Raw genomic sequence first — 17,215 nt, forward strand, 5'->3', positions numbered from 1 at the left:
CCAGTAAATGCCCGGGAAAGATCTGTAGTTAACCAGCAGGGTAACCATGTGCAGGTGCTTTGTGTTGATGTTTCTTCTTAAGAGTGTTGAGGCTTTTTGGTTTGATGGACTGTATCTGTGAAACTATAAATAGATGTGTTTTTTTAAATTGGTGTCTTGTACTTACATACTGATGTTATTTTTTGACCAATATTGAAATTTAGAATTGATTTAATTAAATGCACAGATATCATTCAGATAAAAACGATCTCAAACTGTTTCTTCTGACCAAATATTTTTAGGTGAAAATTAACGTGTTATGAACAATTAGTAATTGTAATGTAACCCCCCCCCCTTTTAAATACATTAGCAATGCTATTAGGTGAAGTAAAATTACATCAAGTGATTCAGTGTGTAGAAGTGTCATGAAGGAGTTTTTCACTATTACTTCTAGAGGTTAAGTTTTGGAGAAATTATGTGACCAATAATCAAAGAATATATAATATTTATCAAAGGAGAAAGTAAAACAAACCAAACTTTAACGTTTGACATGCAAACATTGACCTCATTTTTATTTAGTTGTACTGTTAAATAATAAGTGTTAGTACTTATATGTACAACAAGCATAGTAGATAGTGGATATCTATGCATTTGCCTCTATTCTTTTTATACCTTTGGGCAGATATTTGGCCTTTTACAGAGAAGAGAGAGACAGGAGATTTTATTGTTCACACTGTGCTGAACCTCAGAGGTGCTGCCCCCACTTGCTTAATGTCTTTCTAGAGAAACAGTGGACCTGTTTCTTCAGAGCTCTTGTAAGACTTAATATGAAAAATCACAGAGGCATAAACGTATTTGAGCCATTAATTTTCAAGTGTTTTTTCCTATCGTTTTATTTTTATTTTTCAGATACTATCTCCTTTGGGATTAAAACAAACTAAAAGGTAAGGTTGCTTTTTTATAAGAAAGCTCAGAGTAGAGGAAAAAAAATCTTAGTTCTAAATATATCTTTCTAGAGATAAAATAAGATAGCTTTTTCTCTGGAAGAACAAAGACATGGCAGTCTATTGGTTTTTAAAAATCTCAGAGACTTTATTTCATACCCATGTAACTGAAAGCTCTGAGTCTTTTCAAACTGTTTCTAAGATCAAAGATATTTCTTCACATATGTGGGATCTCATAAATCTATGGGCAAATAAACTATTTTCAAAAGCCCAGATTTGTTTTTGAAATAAAATAAAGTGTATGTTTTCCAGATCTGTATTTAAAATGATGCAAAGAGCTATTTATATGGAGTAGAATGTTGAAAAGGCCATCAGCATTTCAAAGAGCTGATACTCTTGTCCCAGAGCTCAAGTAAACAGTGGCTGGCTATGTCATTCACTGCAGAGATTTTCCCCAATTTTTTTTTTTTAAAGTTTCAAGTTTTTTGATGTTTATAAACATCAAAAGTCTTAAATTTTCATGTGGTCAAATTTACGTGTCTTCCATTTATTTCATATGCTTCTTTTGTAAAACAGTCATTCCTAACCCCAGATCAGTTCAGAAAGAATTACCAATATTTCTTCTGTTTTTGTTTTTCTTTTGTTTTTAAACATATAACAGAACTGTCTATAGAACTCTCCACAGTGTTTAGGCATATGACATGAAGTGGAGATGAGTTCATTTTCTCCCAGATAGTTAGATTCTTAACACTATTCCTTTTATAATTTATTTCTACACTGGTTTATGAGGATATATATTAAATTTAAAAATAGAATCTATTTGCTGTGTCAGTTCTTTTACGAGTTTTCTTTGTTGCTTTTTTCTTGTTATTTTTCAACAAATTACTAGCTTCTGTCACTTATTTAGTTTTTCAAATGAAGCTGGGTATTAAAGTCCTCCTAACCACCCCCACAGAAATTTCCATTGGGAGTTACATTAAAATAATTTGGATAGAGCTGGCATTTTATACTGTTCAGTCTCCCCATTCAATGTATATCTCTATTTATTCTGATCCTTCATGGTTCTTTGTAAATTTTTGTAATTTGCTTCAAATTGACCTCTTTGGACCCAGTAGTCTCCCCCCCGCCTTATTTACAAGGAATCTGTTCTAATACCCATAGCAGGTACCTGAAACCACAGACAGTATAGATCTCTGTATATCCTACGTTTTTTCCTATATGTACATATCTATGATAAAGTTTGTAAATTAGGCACAGTAACAGATTAACAATTAACTAATAAAAATATAACAATTACAACAGTATAGTGTGATAGAAGTTATGTGAATGTGGTCTCTGTCTCAAAATATCTTATTGTACTGTACTCATCCATCTTGTGATAATGTGAGATGATAAAATGCCCACGTGAGGGAGTGAAGCGAGGAGAAAACACAGGCACTGTAACGTGGTGTTCGGCTTCTACTGTCCTGCTGACAGTACGTCAGAAGGAGGATCATCTCCTGCGCCCTGTTGACTGTGGGTAACTGAACAGTGGGAAGTGAAACTGTGGATAAGGGGGGACTACTTAGTCATTGTTATTATAAATGATTTTTTTCATTATAACTTTATTTCCTGTTGGTTATTACTGGGATTGAAAAATGCTATTGATTTTTAGGAATTTTAACTTCATTCCCTTGACCAAACTGTTATTTGTTTTAATAATTTATCAGTCGATTCATTTGAGCTTCCTAGATAGACAGTTATGTTGTGGCCAATAATACTTTGGTTTCTTTCTTCCAGGAGCCCTGTTCCATTACTTCCTGTGTTATGTTCTTATATTGGCTAAATCCTAAAATTTAAAAAAATGATTGGTTGTAAAGTATTTACTCTGTTAGGAATGATTTTATAACTTACCTAGAGACTGCAGGTTACTTTCCACCATGAAGAAAGGTTTTTGCGAAATTGTCACATTTCCTTGGTAATGCATCAGTGAAATCTCATTTTTTTGGAAGAACAATTGTAATTGTAGAGAAAACTTGTTAAAATAGTTGCTTTGAAAACTTATTGAAAGCAGATTTTTAAATAGGTTATTATATTTTTTCCTTTTCATATTTCTAGGTGGAAACTTGGTGATATTGGGAAAGAGAAATTCAGAGTTAGAAAATATGAGTGGGGTGCCTGGGTAGCTTAGTCGGTTGGGTGTCTGACTCTTGGTTTTGGCTCAGGTCATAATCTCAGTGGGGCTTGAGATTCTCTCCCTCTGCCCCTCCCCTTGCTCGTACATACACACACACACACACACACACACACACACACACACATATTCACACTCTCTCTCTCAAATAAATAAATCTTTTTTAAAAAAGAAAATGAGTTCAGTGGTTCTAAAGTAAAATCCAACTTTTATGGATAATTGTTATAATGGATATTGACTATATTAAAAAAACAAAATAGTTTCCATTTTTTTTTCATTAGACTCAGCAGAATTATCATTCCTTTAGTATGCAGGTAACAGTTTTTACTAATTTAACTTGCTTTTGTGGTGTGCTGTTATCTAGCTCATGAATTGTTTCCACTCCCAGAAGGCTGAAACCACCGGCTCGAACTGCTTTGGTGTGTTTACTTCCCACCGTGGGTACCTTTACCTGTATGCAGGTGCCTTCCTTCTTTTCTCCTCAGCCGTCTTTTGTGTAGCTTGTCACTTGTCCTAAGGTGCTGAGTAGAATCTACATAGAACTAATGGGAGCTGTTCTCTGGAAGCTTCTGCAGCAGTGACTTGCCTTTCCCTGTGTTTAAGATGCCTGCCTTTTCTTTATCCACTCCGTTACCAAACCTGTCTCCTGGCAAGATTTCTCAGAAGTTCACCTCAATGAGGGGGCTTTCACTGATCATCTCTGCCAGTAGTTCCTGGAGTCGCAAGGTGCTTTATGCTTTCTGTGTGTTTGAGACATGTTTATAGTTTGCCACAGTGTTTCGTGGGTGGGGCACATTTCCCACAAATCCCCAGTGCTTGGCACTGCTGCTGTGTTTTGAATGAATGAGTGGGAGACCGTCTGTATTTTGGTGCTCAGTGCTCTGGAACATGCTTCTTATAATTCTCCTACATGCTTCCCAGATTCACTAGCCTTTTCTGTATATTCTTTTTCTCAAAAATACTATCTTAATAATGATCATGATGCATGCTTGTTACTATTCTTTCCTGAATATATATTTTTTCTCAAATATATTATTTTCACAATGATCATGACACATAAGTTATAATACATAGTTGTTTTCTGGGCTTCATATGTTGCTATTAAAAATGAGTGGCAACTAAATATTTTTTTAACGGCTTTTCCATTAAAATTAAAAAAAAATATTGCTCTGGAAATATACCAAAAAGACATGAAAAATGCAAGATGGCAAAAATACCAATGTGGCCAAAGTCATGACTTTGTGATGAGTGGTACGACTGTACTTCTCTGTTATTATTTTTTTTCCTTCAAATTTTTTTATTGTTATGTTAATCACCATACATTACATCATTAGTTTTTGATGTAGTGTTCCATGATTCATTGTTTGTGCATAACACCCAGTGCTCCAGGCAGAATGTGCCCTCTTTAATACCCATCACCAGGCTGACCCATCCCCCCACCCCCCTCCCCTCTAGAACCCTCAATTTGTTTTTCAGAGTGCATCATCTCTCATGGTTCCTCTCCCCCTCCAGTTTCTCTCCTTTCATTCTTCCCCTCCTGCTATCTTCTCCTCCTCCTTTTTTTTTTTTTAAAGATTTTATTTATTTATATGAGAGAGAGAGAATGAGAGATAGAGAGCACGAGAGGGAAGAGGGTCAGAGGGAGAAGCAGACTCCCTGCTGAGCAGGGAGCCCAATGCGGGACTTGATCCGTGGACTCCAGGATCATGACCTGAGCCGAAGGCAGTCGCTTAACCAACTGAGCCACCCAGGCGCCCCCCCCCTTTTTTTTTTCTTAACATATATTGCATTATTTGTTTCAGAGGTACAGGTCTGTGATTGAACAGTCTTGCACAATTCACAGTGCTCACCATAGCACACACCCTCCCCAATGTCTATCACCCAGCCACCCCATCCCTCCCACCCCCCACCACTCCAGAAACACTCAGTTTGTTCTCTGTCGTTATTTTATATCCTCTTGTGAAAAATGTACTCCACAGCCACTGTGTAACTACTTAAAATCTGTCACTTAGTTGGGAAAGTTTCATCTCGGTAACAAGTCACTTAATTTTGCCTATAAAATGTTCCTAACCAGCTCAATCAAAGATAACTACAATATATTTTTAATCATGGTTAATTAGATTAATAATAATATTAATAACCACTAAATACTTAATGAGCTCCCTCTCTGTGCCTTTCACATTTAATCATCACACTAAGCTGGGGTCGATGTTGAGTCTGTGTTGCTATTTATTAATGAGGCCTCACTCTGTGATAAATTATCTTGCCCTGATCAAACTAGTCAGTCACCTAGATGTCTTTACATATGACCTTGCTTCTATCAAATGTCCAGAGAAAGGTTTTGTTTGATTTGGGGTGGTGGCATGTATCCCAGGATGACTGTGTGTATCCTAGAAATATTCCAAACTCATTGATTATTTTTTATTAGATCAAGGAGCAAATTCTCATTAAGGTCTGCTTTGGGTAAAAGTTAATCCTACTACCAGTGTGTGTGTGTGTGTGTGTGTGTGTGTTTATTCCTAAGGTCTCCGAATGCTTTACAGGAATTCTCACTTTTCTCCTCTGATCCTCATGACTGCTATGTAAATAAATGAATCCATTTAATTTGAAAGTCTTTTCCTTAAAAATCAAAGCCAGGAATTTAGCATTTTAAAAATTCACTTTTCGCATATATTTCCTAACATTAGAAATTACTAGATAACCAGAAGTACCATTTCCTTAAAGGACAGATGGAAGTGGGTCTTGGGAGTGGCTGCCTGAAGCCTGTCTTGTGGTGTGCACTGGGGTCATTTCCCGGAAGCTGCCTGTCCTTTTGAGTCAAGGCTGTGCCATCTTCTGTCCTTGTCTAGAGGCTGCCGAGGCCCTAAATTAATTGGACATTGGAGGAGGAAGAGCTATCTGCATGGCAGCTGAAGAGGAAAAGAGGAGACAAAATGGAGGGAGAAATGCTTTTATGGAGTGAATGTCCTATGTGCACGTCCCAATTTCATTTGCCTGCTGTCTGGTCATGCATACAGATTGTACGTCCCATAAGAGAAGTTTTAAGGGAGGCTGTGAGAATTTTCCAGGGAGATGGTGGGTGGAGTTTGGCTGTCTGCTAGTGTGGTATTCCCACAGCCCTAATGGGATTGTGATGGCGTCACTTTTTATTTTCATATTCCTGCCTTGAGTATCTTCTACACTGACATCTAAAAAATCATTTTTATTTTTTGGTGGATTTTATTTTTGTCTTCAAACATGTAACTTCTACCCAGAATTATATTTTAACCATCTGAGCCACCCAGGCGCCCCTACCCAGAATTATATTTTAGATACTCTAAAGTAAAAGAATTATTTGAACAAAGGCAGTCTATTTAAAAAATTCTAAAAATACATCAGGGAAGTTTTCCCCTATTACTTAGCATCACATCACATCTTCAGACTCGCAAAATTCTCTATGCTGTTATTTTTCTGTTTCCTTTTTTAAATCAATGCTTAGAGCATTTGTGATGCAATTGTTTATTTAGAGCACTAAGAATACAATAGAAAAAGAAAATGAAGGAGCCCCTGATTCTTTTTTATTTTCTTCTGGAATTTGATTTTTACTATCATATACTATTTGATTGAAATGATGTGCCTCCTTTCCACTGTCTAATTTTTTAGGATATCAAACCCTGTGAATTGATGATAAAATAGCCTCTAGTCAGACAATCAGAAATTTCAGTTGTATTGAGAAGCTTGATTCATGTAGCTTTTATGATTCAGAGCATCTAAATGAATGAGAAACCATTTGCTCAACAGTGTTTATTGAATATACACTCTCTTGGTACATAATACTTAACACAAACTTAGTGGCTTAATTCAACACCCATTTATTGTCTCAGTTTCTGGAGGTGAGAAATCTAGCCACAGCTCAGGTGGGTTTTTTCTTCATAGTCTTTCAGGACTGAAATTAAGGTGTTATTGGGCTACATTTTCATCTGAAATGTGGAGTCTTCACCCAAACTCATATGGTTGTTGGCAGAATTCAGTTCTTTGCAACTGTTGTATAGAGGCCCTTAGCTTCTAGAGGCCTCCCATGGTACCCTCCCACATAGCTCCCTTTGTAGATAATTCACATTGTAGCTCTTTGATATTTTAAGGCCAGTAGGAAAATCTTTGCTGCTTCCAGTCTCTGTGCCCAGGGAAGACCCAAAGCCCTTTTTGAAAGGTCTCCCTTGGTTGGGTTGGACCCATTCAGGATAATCACCCTTTTGATGAACTCACAGTCAACTGATTAGGGACCATAACTGAATCTGTAAAATCCTTTCACCTTTGCCATATAACATAACATAATCATGGAACTGATAGCCTTCATATTTGTAAATCCTGCTCATAGTCAAGGGAAAAGGATTATACAAGGATGTGGGTCATTGGGGGTCATCTTATGTTGGGCAGAGATTTTGGAGCTGAGGGTATGCTAAGTTTTTAAAGGATCACTCTTGCAACTGTGTGAAAAGTAGGCTATAGGGGAGTAAGGATGGAAACAGGGAGCCCAGTTAGGAATCAATTGTAAAATATCAAGTGAGAGCTATTGGTGGCCTAGACTGGGGTGGTAACAGTGGAGATAGGTAAAAAAAAAAAGTTGGAATCAACATGTGTTTTAAAGATTTCATTTATTTATTTTATTTTTTAAAAAATTTATTTATTTGAGAGAGAGAAAGAATGAGAGATAGAGAGCATGAGAGGGAAGAGGGTCAGAGGGAGAAGCAGACTCCCTGCTGAGCAGGGAGCCCAATGCAGAACTCGATCCCGGGACTCCAGGATCATGACCTGAGCCGAAGGCAGTCGCTTAACCAACTGAGCCACCCAGGCGCCCTATTTTATTTTATTTTTTAAAAAGATTTTATTTATTTATTTGACAGAGAGAGACACAGCGAGAGAGGGAACACAAGCAGGGGCAGAGGGAGAGGGAGAAGCAGGCTTCCCACTGAGCAGGGAGCCCGATGCGGGGCTCGATCCCAGGACCCTAGGATCATGACCTGAGCCGAAGGCAGACGCTTAACGATTGAGCCACCCAGGCACCCCCATTTATTTATTTTAGAGAGAGCACGTGAGCAGGTAGAGGAACAGAGGGTAGGGGGAGAGTGAAGGGGAAAGAATCTCAGGCAGACTCTGTGCTGAGTGTGGAGTCTGATGCGGGGCTTGATCTCAGGACTCTGAGATCATGACCTGAGCTGAAACCGAGTCAGATGCTTACCAGGCGCCCCTAAATCAACATATGTTTTAAAGGTAGAGCTAAGAAAAAAGTTGCTTATGGATTCATTTTGAAGCATTAGTAACAGAGAAATCACAGATGATTCCAAGGTTTCTGACTTGATCCACTAGAAGGATGAAGTGGGTAAGAGCACATTGGAGGGGGCAATGTAAAATCAAGAGCTTAGTGACGATGTAATAGGTTTGAAATGACTACTAGACAATCCAGGTAGAGATGCTGAGTAGGCAGTAGGTTAGTAGGTTTGGAGTGTAGAGAAAGATGCTTTAGTTAGGGATATAATCAGACTGTTTCAGTTTATGGATGATATTTAAAATTGTGAGATGGATCATATCACCTAGGGAGTGAGTGTAGTACAAGAGGAGTGGCTTGAGGACTGAGTCCCCGGGCACTTCAGTGTTTAGAGGTGGTTGATGAGCAGGAATAAGCTCATGACCAGTAAGGAAGAGCTAGTGAGAGAAGAGAAGTCAGGTGCTGAGCTGAGAGCTAAGAGAAGAATGTGTTTCAAGAAAAAGAAGGGAGCAACTTTGTCAAATGCTGATGATTGTTCAAGAAAGATGGACACCGAGCACCTGCCATTGGGATTACTAAATGTGGAGGTTATTGATGATCTAGACTGGAGCTATTGTTGTGGTCAAATGCCTCATGGGGCTGAGTCTGAGAAAATGGAGCAGAGTAATTAGAGACATCAACATGTAACACTTTGGAGATGTTTTGTGGTGCAGGAGTAGAGATTAATAGGGTAGTAGCTGGAGAGGAAGATGGCATCAAGAAAGGGGCTTCTTAAAAGATGGAACATGTAGCAATTTGTAGGACTAGGTGAATAAGGCCTAAATAGTTTATTAGAAGAAAACAGTAGAAAAGTCTAAGTTCCCAGGCCACCAAAAGACGAAGAAGAGGGCACTGAAATTTTTTATTTTTACCTTCTTGTTAGTCTTATTATGACTCTCTGTGATGTTATTGTTTTTATTTTATTTATTTAACCAAATCATTACATATGAATGGAAATCTAGATAGTCATTCCTGGCTATTTTGCAGATCCTGGTAATCCTGAGTGTTTTTTCTTGGAGGAACAATTCCATCTTCCTACTTCTTTGCCTCCTGTCTTGCAGTGAGGAGCTTATAAATGCGGTTAAGAGTTGCAGTCGTTTTTGTGGTTTGGTTTATTTACTTCTCTAATCGATGAATTTTTGCTTATGATTCAGTACTGATTTCCTTGGATGTGCTTTATTTTAAAAAAGTAGCTGAAAGGGCGCCTGGGTAGCTCAGTTGGTTAAGTGACTGCCTTTGGCTCAGGTCATGATCCCGGAGTCCTGGGATCGAGTCCCACATTGGGCTCCCTGCTTGGCAGGGAGTCTGCTTCTTCCTCTGACCGTCTCCCCTCTCATGTGCTTTCTATCTCTCATTCTCTCTCTCAAATAAATAAATAAAATCTTTAAAAAAAAAAGTAGCTGAAAGTAAATGTGAATTGTCTTTGACCACATTTTTTCTTGGATTTAGAATGGAGTGGAGGAGCATCCAACTGATCAGTGTTTCATCTATATCTATCCTATGTATCTTGGAATTCTCTGCCAATAACATGAGCAATTACCAATAGCTTGTGAGTTAGCCAGAGTAGATGTCACAAAGTCAGTGCAGTCTACTCATAGGAGAGAAGCCTACCAAAAGAAATATAAAAGATGCACTGCCGAGGAGAGTGGGTTCCAGTCTCTCTGCCACTACAGGCTGCCATCCACTTTCATTCACAATTTACTCCTGAAAAAGGTTTTAAAACTTCAGTATACAGAAGTTAAACATGTGGATTTATATTCCCAAAGAACCAAAAGATAAATGTATATTTTTATGTCCAACTGTTATGCAATGTGCATATATTTCTAGAATATTAAACTTAGGTTAAACTGAAATGTTGACAGTTTTACAAAGCAGTAATTTTGTAGCTCATGTTTTGCTTCTGTCAGTAATGGTCCTGTCTTTAATCTGTGAAATAAACTGTTAATACTGTTAGAAGTAAGGAGTTATCAGTGGTAGTTTTGTATGGGGTAGAGCAGAAACTAGTGACTTGAGTTTGATGCTGTCTTGTCCTTTTTTCTTTTTAACAAGGTACTAGTTACGCTGATTCTTGTAGTCAGGTATATACCTGGCAAACAGGCCCATGAACCGCCCCTCCCCCCCATTTTGAGTTCCTGGACTGTTATTCTGATGCTAGTTTTCATTTAGTATTTTTGTCCTCTTTTTAACACGTTCTATCACTGACCTTCATTTTGCTTGGACTGTCTTTAGACGTGGTCTTGGTGCTGGGGATATCTGACCTTTTTCCCTATTACCCTTGCCCACTGAATTGAACAGCTTACATCTTCTAGCTGGCCGGCTGATGGTGAGCCATCACTTTTATACCCTTCATTATGTCCATCTTCATTTCAGTTGTACTATTAGTATCAGCACTTGTATTTTTCCGTTTCCGCTCATTTTCAGAGAATATGTAAATGTGACACAGTTTTTAAATAATTGTATAAATAAATGTTGCTTGGCAAATTAGAACTGTTGGTTACTGTGCTTTACTGTGATGAAGTAGTGGGATGTGTGTGTCCAGCAGCTGATATGTGGCTCAGGAGAGGTGGTTGGAATATTATTCCCTTTTAACATTTGAAAGCACTGATAGCATGGACTTCACACTGTAAAGTTGTGGTGTGCCCACAAATAACATTGTGATCCTTGTTGATTGTCTTCTGGGGCTGTTTTCTCTTCTGTAAGATGACCAAGTTGGTCTTTATGGTCTTTAAGATTCTCTCCAATGTGATCAATGTGATTTTACTTAAACTTTCAGATCCTTACACAGAAACAGAGTATTTTTATTTAGATCAAACTTGAACAAGTTTATTTATTTTCTTTTTATTCAGTCCGGCACAGAGAACAGAGTGGGAATTATTATGATTTATTTTTTAACTTTATCTCTTTTTAAACAATTTTTAAAATTTTTTACCTTTCTCTTAACTAAAATAATTGAGGGCAGCTTATAACAAGAATATGAATTTATGATACAATATAAAAATAAAGAGGACCACATAGGGAAGTGGAAACAGAAGTGGAAAGAACCATACAAAAAGATGACAAATATGCTAATGGTTACGATCTGTAGGATGCCCAGGGGTGTCAACAGGCAGAGAGACAGTCTCCCTGACAGGGAAGGGGTGAGCCCGACTACCAGGGAGTGGTGCCAGGACCCTGCAGGGGATTATCCGGGGGCTGGGCCTTTGTCTCTTCAGTTGTGCACCCTACAGACTCTCATTTCTCTCCTCTTAGGACTGTGGCATCAGTGTTACCCCTTAAGGGTTTCAAAATGAAATTTACCTCCCCAGGCCCTTTAAAAGAAGAGAAACAGTTTGTTAGCTGTAATCAACTAAATGTGGCAGTGGTCTGTGGGTCTGATGGTGGCTGAGACTGAGCCTTGCCCTGTTCTGGAGCGCCCTCTGCCTCCTTTGCTAGAAGCTCTCTGCCCTTCTGTGCCTCGTTTTCCGAGCTCTTGCTGGTCCATTCTGGGCATGTGGTCACCGACATGGATGTCAGCCTAGATTTTAGTTCACCAAACGTCACAGAAGCCATTGTGTTTTTTCATGTGATGACCTCAAGGCGAGTGGCCTTCAAGTCCGGTTTCTCTGTGTCTGAAATCGTGATTCAGAAAGGCCACTGTGGCTGCTGCCTGTGGAGAGACTGGCTGTCGTGGCAAGGACCTGGTTCTCGGCGGGGAGCATTTGCTGGCCGGTGTCATCGCTGCACAGGAGAGGGGACGTGTAGATGACGCAGTGAGTGCTATAGGAGGGCCACAGGGACTTGTAACAGAGCCAGCTGACTTGAAGGGGGCCCCTCAGGTAGGTAACGGGGCAGGGCAGCCACCTGGGCCTTCCCCTTATGTCTCACGCAACCTACGGTGTCCTAGATGCACTCTGCCTCCCTGTTCTGCTCCACCGAGAGGCCAGCTATTGGCTGTTGAGCCGGTGGTTTAGGGAGGAGGCAGCGTATAAGAGGAGCGAGCAAGTGCACCTCCTTGAATCCTCCCTCTGTGTTAGAGGACACGTGGCGCCAGAGAGTAGATTCTGCTTAACCTCCCAGACCCAGTGCGCTGTGAGTGAGGGGTCTTGATCAGGACCACTGAGATTCATCCGCATTATCCAACTCAGTGGAAAAACTGTGGGCTTTGGAGTTAGAGCTGGGCTTCTGATTCTTACCAGTACCCTTTTTTGTATGTGTTAACTGGAGCCTCATTTTCCTTTAATACAAAATATTTTGTGACGATGACTGAATGAGATAATATATGTGAAGTGCCCAGTTAGTGACTCAACAAATAATAATAATGCCATCATTATTATTTTAATTATTTGTTCTTCTACCAGACCTTTAATAAGAAATGTTAGTAAAAAGATAGGTAGCTTTTAGAGATGGTGGTCTTTGATTCTGCCATAAGGGTGAAAAAATCTTAAAGGCAAGCTGCTATTTTCATATTTTGAAAAATATCAGAAAGACCCAAGGCTGCCTAGATTATAAAGTTGGTAGCTTGACGGGGGTATCACCTCACCCCCAGGTAACTTAAATTGAGAGGCATCTTGATCATACAGAAAGATCAACTCCAGAGCTCCATTAGATAGCAGTTTACCCACAGCTTCTCAGACACATATATAAAAGAGGTCCACACACTCTTTCTGCAGAACAGGTAATGGAGATTTAGAGAGGAGAGTAATTTCAGTTTAGTGTTTGAATTTTGTGTTTGAGAATAGCAGGCAATTAAATGCTGTAAAGTGGCACAGGAAAGTGGCTTGAACTTTAAAAACGTTCCTTTTCCTTCATTCTCCCACTTCACCCGGAGATATTCACATTTATATTAATTATCTCCATAGCTCATATTAGGTTATACAATAGAATCTGAATTTCAAATAAATGCCAAAATCAGAAAATAGGCCTATAATCTTTCACAGGCAGCTATGAAGAAAATGGACTTTCTGTTTTTGAAGCATTTTGTCCTATGAAGTACAGACCTTATTTTTCAAATACCTTGTCACCAATATAACTAGAAAATCTCATTAAATACTCCTCAGGGGTGCTGGGGATCATGGCAGGATGCGGAGTTACAGAAGAAGGAGCAGGGGCCTGGTGGCACCTCACGAGCCTGGGCCCGGTCTGCCTCACATGGACTTCTGGGGATGACCTGTCACTTGGAATTCTCTTTCCTAGCTGACCCAGGTTTCTCATCTGGAAACTCAAGATAGTAAACCAGTGATCTTCAGTGTCTTTCAGTATTCCATTTCCATGAGGAAACATGAAGCACCACTTTTCATATTTTACCCAACCATTCCTGAAAAACATGGGTGTTTTGTTCCTCATGGAGGCCCATGCTACTAGTCTAGATGAAACTTGTCGTCTCCTCCAGCAGTGATTTTTCATCTGTGTGTGCATGTGTGTGTTTCTTTGCATTGTTGGAGCCCTAAAGCTATTTGCATGAAATTCCAGATTATCAAGTATATAAAAGTAGAGCCACTGTGGTGTGATGAGGGCCAGGGTCCTCCTGTCTAATTTTCATGCCCTGAGCCACTTCCATAGAACCCTAGGGTTCGAAAACTAGACATTACAGGGTGAGATGCATACTCTTGAGTGCACCACTGTGTGCTTGGTCTAATCCCATTTTTACTTTTGCCCACTTTTTCATTTTGTTATGAAAATTTTCAAGCATACAGTATAATTTCTTTTTTTTTTTTTAAAGATTTTATTTATTTATTTGACAGCAAGAGAGATAGCAAGAGAGGGAACACAAGCGGAGGGAGTGGGAGAGGGAGAAGCAGGCTTCCCACTGAGCAGGGAGCCCGCTGCGGGGCTCGATCCCAGGGTCCCGGATTCAAAAACTTTTACAATGAACCTCTGTAAAGCCACCACCTGGTTTCCTTTATTATTATTCTTTTAATTAACATGTTACTGTGCTCATTTTACCACACATATCTGTCTGTTCCTCTGTCCACCAATTCAGTCCATCTTTTTTTGAAAATAAATTTCAAAGTAAGTTGCAGACTTTCTCCAAATGCATATAAAAGTATAATTCTAGTTTCTGAAGGCAAAATTTACGTACAGTGAAATGCATAGATTGAGTTCTGCTAAATGTATGTTCATGTGTAATTCGAGCCCCTTATCAAGATACAAAACATGACTTACATTATATACCCTAAGAAGTCTCCTCATGCCCCCTTTGAAGATTAATTTCCACTCCCACTGTCCAAAGGAAGGTTATATTACCTTACATAAAGGTAGTCTTTGGTGACTGGTTTCTCTTACTCATCATCATGTTTTTGAGACTCATCCATATTGTTATATGTATGTATGTATGTAATGGTTCTCCACTGTAGGATACCATTGTTTGTTTATCCTTTCTTGTATTGATGAACATCTGGGCTGTTTCTGTTTTGGAGCTGTTATCGGTGAAGTTACAATGAATGTTCTCATGTAGGTCTTTTTGTAGACATTTTCTCTTAGTTAAATATCTCGGATTAGAATTGTTGGGTCATAGGATAGGTGTATGTTTAATTCTATAAAACATTGCTCTGAAGAGGGGGTATCATTTTACTCCATCCCTAACAAATATATGCGAGTTTTGGTTGCTCCTCTTCTCCAACAGTTGGTGGTGTTTTTAATATTTTTAATTATTAATTATTTTTTTAAATTTTAATTTTTATTTATTTGTCAGAGAGAGAGCACAAGCGGGGGAGTGGCAGGCAGAGCAGCAAGTCCTGCTGAGCAAGGAGCCCGATGCAGGACTCGATCCCAGGACCCCGGGATCATGACCTGAGCCGAAGGCAGACACTTAACGACTGAGCCACCCAGGCATCCCAGTGTTGTCTGTCTTTTAAATTTTAGTTATTATACTAGTATAATAATAATTAGTGATATTAGTGGCAATAACTAGTAGTGGTATTTCATTAGGCTTTATTTGCATTTTCTTGCTGACTACTGATGTCAGGCACTTTTATACATGCTTATCAGCCATTCATATATCTTCTTTGAAGTGTGTTGAAATTCTTCATTTGTTTTTAACTGGACTGTTTGTCTTTTTACTCTTGAATTATAGGGACTCTTTATATATCACAGCTTCCATATTCATGTTTTGCAAATATTTTCTCCCAGTCTTTGGCTTCCCTATTCATTTTCTTAAAAATGTCTTTTGAAGAACAGAAAATTTTAATTTTTTTTTAAAGATTTTATTTATTTATTTGACAGAGAGGGAACATAAGTAGGGGCAGTGGGAGAGGGAGAAGCAGGCTTCCCGTGAGCAGGGAGCCTGATGCAGGGCTCGATCCCAGGACCCTGGGATCATGACCTGAGCCGAAGGCAGATATTTAACCGACTGAGCCACCCAGGCACCCCAATTTTCAAAAAATTCATCTTATCAATACGTTCTTTCATGATTCTTGCTTTCTATTTTCCAAGAAACCTTGTTCTACTCCAAGTTATTAAAATAGTCTCATACATTGTCTTCTTTTTTTTTTTTTTAAGATTTTATTTATTTGAGAGGGAGAGAGAGAGATTGAGAGCACAAGAGCAGGGGGAGAGAGAAGCAGACCCCCTACTGAGCAGGGAACCCAATATGGGACTCGATCCCAGGACCCTAGGATCATGACCTGAGCCGAAGGCAGCCGCTTAACTGACTGAGCCACCTAGGCACCCTCATACATTGTCTTTCACGTTTAGTTAATTAGTTTTTATGTTTTAGGTCTTTGATATATCATGAATTAATTTATGTATATGCTCCAAGGTAGTGGCTCTGCCTTTTTGCCACTCCCCAGCATAATCTCTGGCTTCCGGTACCCTGGCTGACTGGTTATTCTTCTAATGTATATACACTCATGGCTGTGTACTTGGCATTCTATTCTTTCTCACTCTTCCATAAATATTTATTGAGTGTTTATAATGTGCTGGTTGCTAGGCTTAGTATTGGGTATATACTGTTGAACAAAATATAAATAATCCAGGCCACTGTGCAGCTGGTAGTCTAGTAAGGACAAATACATACTAAGCAAATAAACACAAACACTTTTATATTTATGTCTGGTGAAGTCTTATTTATCCCTTAAAATTCACCTTGAGTATTTGAAAGCCAGTCATTGTAATCCATCATATCAACAGACTAAAGAAAATCATGTGGCCATATCAATTGATATAGAAAAAGCAATTGACAAAATCCAGGACTCATTCAAGATAAAAACTCAGCAGACTAGGAATAAAGGGGAACTTTCTCAACTTGATAAAGGACACCTATAAAAATTCTCCAGTTAACATCCTATTTAATGCTAAAAGACTGAATGGTTTCTCTCTCAGTCTGGGAACAAGGCAAGGATGTCTTCTCTTAACACTCTATTCAACGTTGTATTGGAAGTTCTAGCAACTGCAGTAAGGCAAGAACAAGAAGTCAAAAGGCATTCAGATTGGAAAAGAAGAAACAAAACTATCCCTATTTACAGATGATATGTCTGTCTGAGGACTATCCCAAAGAATCTGCCAAAAACAGAGCAAAATAAAACAACACCCTCCTAAAACTAAATGATTTCTGCAAGGTCACATCATATAATACCAACAAATAAAAATCCATCACATTTCAATTCACTGGCAAAGAACATGTGGGAACTAAAATTACAAACACAAAACTAATTATAGTCACTCTTCAGAAAATGAAATACTTAGGAATATATTTAATGAAACCTGTCTTGGATCTATATGCTGAAGATTATAAAATGCTGTTGAAAGAAGTCAGAGATCTAAATAAATGCAGAGACATACTGTGTTCACAGATTGGAAGACTCAAAATAGTGACGATGTCAGTTCTCCCTCAGTTGTTCAATGCAATTATTATGAAAA

The 17,215-nt window shown here is 38.7% G+C and overlaps 1 protein-coding gene across 8 annotated transcripts in view; it reads left to right on the forward strand.

Moving 5' to 3' along the window:
- The window catches only part of FARS2 (phenylalanyl-tRNA synthetase 2, mitochondrial), a 536,237-nt gene that overhangs the window by 95,080 nt on the left and 423,942 nt on the right, over positions 1–17,215 (forward strand). For 2 of the 8 annotated variants that reach the window (XM_025891117.2, XM_073877537.1), the window contains one exon: positions 889–923. The exons of 4 other annotated variants lie outside the window; for them this stretch is intronic. The gene's annotated coding sequence lies outside the window, so the exon portion shown is untranslated. Of the gene's footprint in view, positions 1–888; positions 924–12,005; positions 12,196–17,215 lie in introns of all 8 variants that reach the window. 2 more of the 8 variants (XM_073877538.1, XM_073877539.1) reach the window with 2 other exon arrangements.

Source organism: Callorhinus ursinus, unplaced genomic scaffold (assembly GCF_003265705.2).
Source record: "Callorhinus ursinus isolate GAN/ISIS: 27379988/994484 unplaced genomic scaffold, GSC_fseal_2.0 scaffold26, whole genome shotgun sequence".
NCBI classification, from domain to species: domain Eukaryota; kingdom Metazoa; phylum Chordata; class Mammalia; order Carnivora; family Otariidae; genus Callorhinus; species Callorhinus ursinus.